The following is a 7,739-nucleotide window of genomic DNA, read 5'->3' as shown; positions in this document are numbered from 1 at the left end:
GATACACAAAGTGTACGGCTACGCCCGGCGATGCGACAACTACCTCTACCATCGTCCCTCGAAGGCACCGTGGACGTCAAGTTCCTCGCCATGTTCCACTACCGTCGCTGAGATTACGAGAACCTCTACCGACGACCTCAGAGCACGAACGACGACTGTTGTCGAAGACCCGTACCTGTACCGCTTCCCGAACATGAACGACTACGTCCACTACGAACGTGGCGAGAATGACTACTTCCCTCGACGAGCTTGATCCGTTCCGAAAAACGCACGCTTCGAAGGTATAACCCCGAGACGACCGTCCGAGAACGAATGCTTGTATTGTATGAGATGCATGTTTGGATGTTGTATCTTCCCATGAACGTTAGTTGTTTCCCTCGCTTGGCACCGTCGTCGACCCGTGGGAACCTGGCATCCGGGAGCACCCCACCATCCTTGCATGACACACTCCCATCACTTTTACTTTTGCACCGGTATCTCCATGAGCTACCGAAACCGATATGTTGCCGTGGCACCATTTTCTCTGTCGTTGCCGTGGCACCCCTTTAGCTTCCGCCATGATGACAAAATGCTTCATAATATGCTTGTCAAAATTTTCATAAAAATTGCATAAACTTGAACATGTCATTTGCATCATGATAACAACATTTAAAATGGTTAAAGTTGTTGTTTGCATTAAATTGCTAAATACACATGAGGATTTATCAGAATTGTTGTTTTTTATTTCCAGCCTCATTTAAACTTGCCTAAATGTTTAGTTTACTTATGCTTCACCCCTTGCCATGCTAACCAACATTTAATTTTGTTGAGTAGTTTAAACGGGAGAGAACTAAATAATTAAATGTGGTGTTTCGTCAATATGCAACTCGTTGTATATTGAGCTCCACTTAACTTGTAGTTTTGTTTGTGCACTTTGCCATGCCATGTTTCATTAAACCGAACATGCATCATACTTGGTTGTGCATCATGCCATGATTATGTGATGGTCATTTACCATGTTGTTTTCTTCTTTCCCGTGTTGCTTCTTCAGGTTACTTCCGATAACGTCGCGTTTGTGAGGATCCGTTCGACTATGTCCATTTGTCTTCTTCATGGACTCGTTCTTCTTCCTTGAGGGATCTCAGGCAAGATGACCATACCCTCGAAATCACTTCTATCTTTGCTTGCTAGTTGTTCGCTCTATTGCCATGCCACGATCCCTACCACTTGCTTTATCATGCCTCCCATATTGCCATGTCAAGCCTCTAACCCACCTTTCCTAGCAAACCATTGTTTGGCTATGTTACCGCTTTGCTCAGCCCCTCTTATAGTGTTGTTAGTCGCAGGTGAAGCTGAAGTTTGTTCCATGTTGGAACATGGATATGTTGGGATATCACGATATCTCCTATTTAATTAATGCATCTTTATACTTGATAAAGGGTGGAAGGCTCGGCCTTATGCCTGGTGTTTTGTTCCACTCTTGCCGCCCTAGTTTCCGTCATACCGGTGTTATGTTCCTTGATTTTGCGTTCCTTACGCGGTTGGGTGTTATGGGAACCCCTTGACAATTCGCTTCGAATAAAACTTGTCCAGCAAGGCCCAACCTTGGTTTTACATTTGCCTCACCTAGCCTTTTTCCCTTGGGTTTCCAGAGCCCGAGGGTCATCTTTATTTTAACCCCCCGGGCCAGTGCATCTCTTAGTGTTGGTCCAAACGGGGCGATGTCCGGCGCCCCCTGGGCAACCAGGGTCTATGCCAACCCGACGTCTTGCCCATCCGGTGTGCCCTGAGAATGAGATATGTGCAGCTCCTATCGGGATTTGTCGGCACATTCGGGCGGCTTTGCTAGTCTTGTTTTACCATTGTCGAAATGTCTTGTAACCGGGACTCTGAGTCTGATCGGGTCTTCCTGGGAGAAGGAATATCCTTTGTTGACCGTGAGAGCTTGTGATGGGCTAAGTTGGGACACCCCTGCAGGGTTTGAACTTTCAAAAGCCGTGCCTGTGGTTATGTGGCAGATGGGAATTTGTTAATGTCCGGTTGTAGAGAACTTGACACTTAACTTAATTAAAATGCATCAACCGCGTGTGTAGCCATGATGGTCTCTTTTCGGCGGAGTCTGGGAAGTGAACACAGTCTCGTGTTATGGTTGAACGTAAGTAGCTTTCATGATCACTTCTTGATCACTTCTAGCTTCTCGACCGTTGCGTTGCTTCTCTTCTCGCTCTTATTTGCGTATGTTAGCCACCATATATGCTTAGTGCTTGCTGCAGCTCCACCTCATTACTTTTCCCTACCCATTAGCTTAAATAGTCTTGATCTCGCGGGTGTGAGATTGCTGAGTCCTCATGACTCACAGATACTTTCAAACAGTTGCAGGTGCCGATGATTCTAGTGCAGGTGACGCAACCGAGCTCAAGTGGGAGCTTGATGAAGATCTTGGTCGTTGTTTTGTGTCTTTTCCGTTTGATCAGTAGTGGAGCCCAGTTGGGACGATCGGGGATCTAGCATTTGGGGTTGTCTTCTTTTATTTTGGTTCCATAGTCGGACCTTGTTTGTATTTTGGATGATGTATGGTTTTTTATGTATTGTGTGAAGTGGCTATTGTAAGCCAACTCTCTATCCCTTTCTTATTTAGTACATGGGATGTGTAAAGATTACCCCTCTTGCGACAGACCTACCATGCGGCTATGACTCTAAGTCGTGCCCCGACACATGGGAGATATAGCCGCATCGTGGGTGTTACAAGTTGGTAATCAGAGCCATCCCCGACTTAGGAGCCCCCTGCTTGATCGAATCGCTGACGTTGTTGAGTCTAGAACAAAATGTTTTGAGTCTTAGGATTATATATATATATATATATATATCGGAGATTAGGATTATTTTTACTCCTCAGTCCCTTCATCGCTCTGGTGAGGCCTCCTAACGTAGAGTTTTGACTCTTCTCTCCTCAAATTTCATGAATTTTTTTAGGATCACGCGGGTATCTTGGAATCGTTCCGATGGTTTTGTGACGAGAACATTGTTCTTGGTGCCTCCTGACATTTAGGGGTTGTGGCAGTGTCCCGGGGAGTTGAGCTCCGAGGTGTTGTCGTCACAATTTTATCGTTGCAGTTCTGGAATAGCTGAGTTGCGCCGACATCGAAAATCTCTTTTATGCAGTTGTTGGTGAGATAACCTCGGCGCCACCTAGTACTGGGGCGGGAGTTCGGGAGTATTGCCATAACTCTTATAACGGATGCTTTTCAAAGGTTGAGGTAAAAGATTTCCGAAGGTTTCTTGGTTATGTGTTGAAGGATGGATACAGCTGGATGTAGGATTTGTTAGTTTGGGTGAGATATTATGCTTCCCCTGTATCCCCAACACCTGATTGCATAACCAGAAAGTATCGGGAGTTTATAAGTGGGAATTCAAGTAGCTCCTAGAATATCTTTCCAACAGACATGATATGATATGGGATCTTACCTGACTCTTCTAATTTTCCCGGAGTTATTCTCAAATTCATTTCAAAGTCTGATGTAAGAATGAATTATCATCAGTCATATGTATTTCTCCAAGATCGGTCAAATTCTTTTCATCGTTGGCTCAATCTCTTCGCTTTTGATTCTCCCGGAGTGTCTAAACAATTCATGGTGGTGTTTCTCGTCGTCATTCTCGGATTTTGAAGACCGAAGAAGAGTTTATCTTCAATCATATCTGTTCTCATGAAGATTCATGGTTCTAGATTGTTGCCACCCTCTCATAATTATTTTTGATTGTGATAATTCTTTTCAACCATCCGGAGCATTTCAGGAGCCTTTTTCAGTTTGATTCTTCGGAGCCCATCATCTAAGGATTATTCATTCCGCCTTTTAGCTCTCGTTCTCCAAATCTTACCGGCGCATCGTTCAAGTGTTCTCTAATCAGCTCATGATCTCTTCGTCTCAGGTATCTAAATTCCCTCAAGTATCTTCATTCGTTTTCCAATTCTTCTGGGTAATTGGTGCCTTTGTATTTTTAATTTTCAATTCTTACGGTGGTTCGTTCAAGATTTCTCTTCCTTCATTATCATATCAATTCATTCGTTGTTTCAATCCTACCGGTGGTTCTGATAGAGGCTAAGGTGTCCCGCCTTTCGATGAGATGGTGACTATCGTTTTGGAGGAAGTCGACTTTGACGATCCGACTACGAATGTGCGAGGACTTCGCGCCTTAGCAATCGCTAAACCAACTCTGAGAGGTTATTGACCACGCCGGAGCATGATCAACCTAACCACGAAGGTCTGTTTCCTGCAGGCAAACGAAGAACAAGCCAGAAACTGAGATTGCAATCTGGATATTGTGAATATAAGATGAAAGCTTTATTGATCGAGGTGGGGTTCTGTGACGTCTTGGTCTGGTCGTTGGACACAAACGAAGTACGTGAAGTTGCAGCTATGGCGAACTTTTAATCTAAACAAAACCCAAAGTCTAAACGACGCCCTAAGGGCTGTATATATGGAGGAAGAGGGGGGAATTTCATGGCCCTTGGAGGAGGGGTCCGAAATCAACCCTAACTCTTGTTTTCCCACACATACGGAGTCTAAAAACAGCCTATACTTAAGTATTTCGAAAATACATGGGCCTGGCCCAATAATAAGGTGACGCAGCACCTAGAATAGCCTCTGGACGAAATTTATGAAGTGACATCTTGTATATTTCGTCCAAGGCTTCATGCACTCCTTATGGTGGCTTTAAAGTCCTGAAATCATCACTTGTAACTCCGTTCTGGATCCCCTTGCGCATGCCATCATCTCCACGCTTGAACTTGTTCCAAGGTTCATCTTTCTTGTCCAAGCTAGGCCCTTCATTTGTAAGCAAGACAAATGTATCCAATTTAGGCAGCATCATATTCTCATGAACATTAGAATCGTTATCAAGAAACGAAAGTACCTGATAATTCAATTGGCGTGCGCGAGCTCTAGTAATTGGTCCAGTATGTATAGCAGCAGGGGCTGTGGGTGTAAGAATGGTATTGATGTCCTCATCATCCTCCCCTTCTTGAAATGAAGTCGTCCTCGAAGAAAGTTCATCGTCCTCACCCAAATAAGGCTTTAAATCTGCAATGTTAAAAGTGGGACTAACCCCAAAATCTGCAGGCAGCTCAAGTTTATATGCATTATCATTTATTTTCTCTAACACCTTCTTGAAATGCATTATCATTTATTTGTTTAGATTAAATGGTATTGATGTCCTCATCATCCTCCCCTTCTTGAAATGAAGTCGTCCTCGACGAAAGTTCATCGTCCTCACCCAAATAAGGCTTCAAATCTGCAATGTTAAAAGTGGGACTAACCCCAAAATCTGTAGGCAGCTCAAGTTTAGCTCTAGTGAATGCACAAATAGCAGCAGGAAACGTCTCTCCTCGGGATATTGTAAACATGTAAATTGTTGTTCAGTTTCTAACTCCCAAGTAAGATATATATCAGGAACATATCTACCCTCAAATGGTGGAATATTCAATTTTAGTTTAGGGAGATGGTCATGATCTCGTACCCGAGGGTGAGCCCTACCGTTGCCATTATTTGCATGTGGACGACCTGCTGGTTGCTGTGCTGGTGGTGGCACGTAGTTCTGATTTTGATAAACCTCATCCTCGTAATCCCCCGCAAAATCATCCTCCTCCGCACCAGCAGCTGGAGCCACAGAAGTATCAACAGCAGGACTAATAGTTTGGCCAGGTGCAAGAGGGAGACGGCTCACTCGGCGGAGGGCTGTTTCGCGATGTGGAGGTAGTCATTGTTGTTGTTGTTGTTGTTGTTGTTGTCGTCGTCGTCGTCGTCGTCGTCGTCGTCGTCGTCGTCGTCGTCGTCGTCGTCGTCGTCGTCGTCGTCGTCGTCGTTGTTGTTGTTGTTGTTGTTGTTGTTGTTGTTGTTGTTGTTGTTGTTGTTGTTGTCGTTGTTGTTGTTGTTGTTGTCGTCGTCGTCGTCGTCGTCGTCGTCGTCGTCGTCGTCGTGGTTGTTGTTGTTGTTGTTGTTGTTGTTGTTGTTGTTGTTGTTGTTGTTCTTGTTGTTGTTGTTGTTGTTGTTGTTGTTGTTGTTGTTGTTGTTGTTGTCGTCGTCGTCGTCGTCGTCGTCGTCGTCGTCGTCGTCGTCGTCGTCGTCGTCGTCGTTGTTGTTGTTGTTGTTGTTGTTGTTGTTGTTGTTGTTGTAGAGGTGCATTAGGTGCAGCCGGTGGTGGTGGCGAAAGACGCGCGAGCAATTCATTAAACCTGTTATCGAGCTTTGTTTCGAACGTCTTCTCCATGCCATCTATCTTCTCCATGGCCTCTTCAAATCTGTTTAGCACATCTTGCACCTGTCCACTCATCATTTGCTGAAATTTATCATGCAACTCCTCATTCGTCATGTTCTCCCAGTCAGTCTCGTCGGCTTGTGATCCTGCCATGGTTAGCAACAATAGAAACACACAAGAATATGATCCTACAGACTACTAACAAGAGGTGGTGGTGGTGTCACAAATCCGTCAAGCAAATCTCAAATTCTTACCAGTTCTTACCCAACAGCAGGCGGTGATCGGCAACCGTCGTAGTCAAAACTCTCAAAGCTTGGATAGAGCGATTACCAGGGAGAGTCAAAATCACGACGTAGATGTATGTGGAGCTGGGAAGGCTTATAATATTGTAGCAAAAAGGGTCAGCAATAATCAATTCAGAGATGCAAAGTTGAATAAACGCTCAACGACGGTATTGTGCTGGTCCTAGGCTAGACCGTGCTAGAGATGCGAGCCTAGAACACTAACAAAATCACGACGTTGCACGTAAACAATGGGGAGCACACTCTGATTTTTTTTTATTTTTTTTCACTTTTTTGCACCTTTTTTCCTCTTTTTTTTCTCCGCAACAATTTTTTTTAGAAAAACGCTACAAATGGTCTAAAAACTGCCTAGCCAGAATTTTCCAGACTTAGTTTTTTTTTTTTGAGTTTGGAACTATTTTTCTTCTGCGGGTAGCACGTAATCTCGGGAGTCCTACTCTATCATGACTCGGTGTATGGCATGATCTGGAAGTCGAAAACAAAGCAACAAATACGGGACTCGGACTAGGACTAGTGGCGGAGATGAATCTGGTGGAACTCGGACTATGGTGGTATATCTGGACCCGGATTGGTGGTGGTATATGGCGATGGTATATCTGGACTCGGATTGGTGGTGGTATATGGCGATGGTATATGTGGACTCGGATTGGTGGTTGTATATGGCAGCGGCGATGTATTTGGTGGGGTGGTGGTATATGGTAATCATGATGACGATGGTGCGGCGGTGGCGTGACAACCTGTGAACAGAACTCGAAACTCTAAGGGACTAGACGCTAAGACCAGCAACTCGACACAACAATGCAACCGCAAATTCAACAAAGCAAAACTCTAAAAATACTATGCAAAGGCTCAGATTGGTTCGGATATGATGACCTAACCCTAATTTTTTTGGCTTTTTCGTGGACTATAGGTATGAAGAACAAACTCGACCTAAACTACGAAAAACTGTAAAATCTCACCGAGCAACCTGGAAATCTGATACCACTTGATAGAGGCAAAGGTGTCCCGTCTTTCGATGAGATAGTGGCTATCGTTTTAGAGGAAGTCGACTTTGACGATCCGACTACGAACGTGCGAGGACGTCGCGCCTTAGCAATCGCTAAACCAACTCCGAGGGGTTATTGACCACGCCGGAGCACGATCAACCTGACCACGAGGGCTTGTTTCCTGCGAGCAAACGAAGAACAAGCAAGAAACTGAGATTGC

This window comes from Triticum urartu, chromosome 6, assembly GCF_003073215.2.
Source record: "Triticum urartu cultivar G1812 chromosome 6, Tu2.1, whole genome shotgun sequence".
In the NCBI taxonomy this organism is placed as follows: domain Eukaryota; kingdom Viridiplantae; phylum Streptophyta; class Magnoliopsida; order Poales; family Poaceae; genus Triticum; species Triticum urartu.
This window is presented reverse-complemented; position numbering follows the sequence as displayed.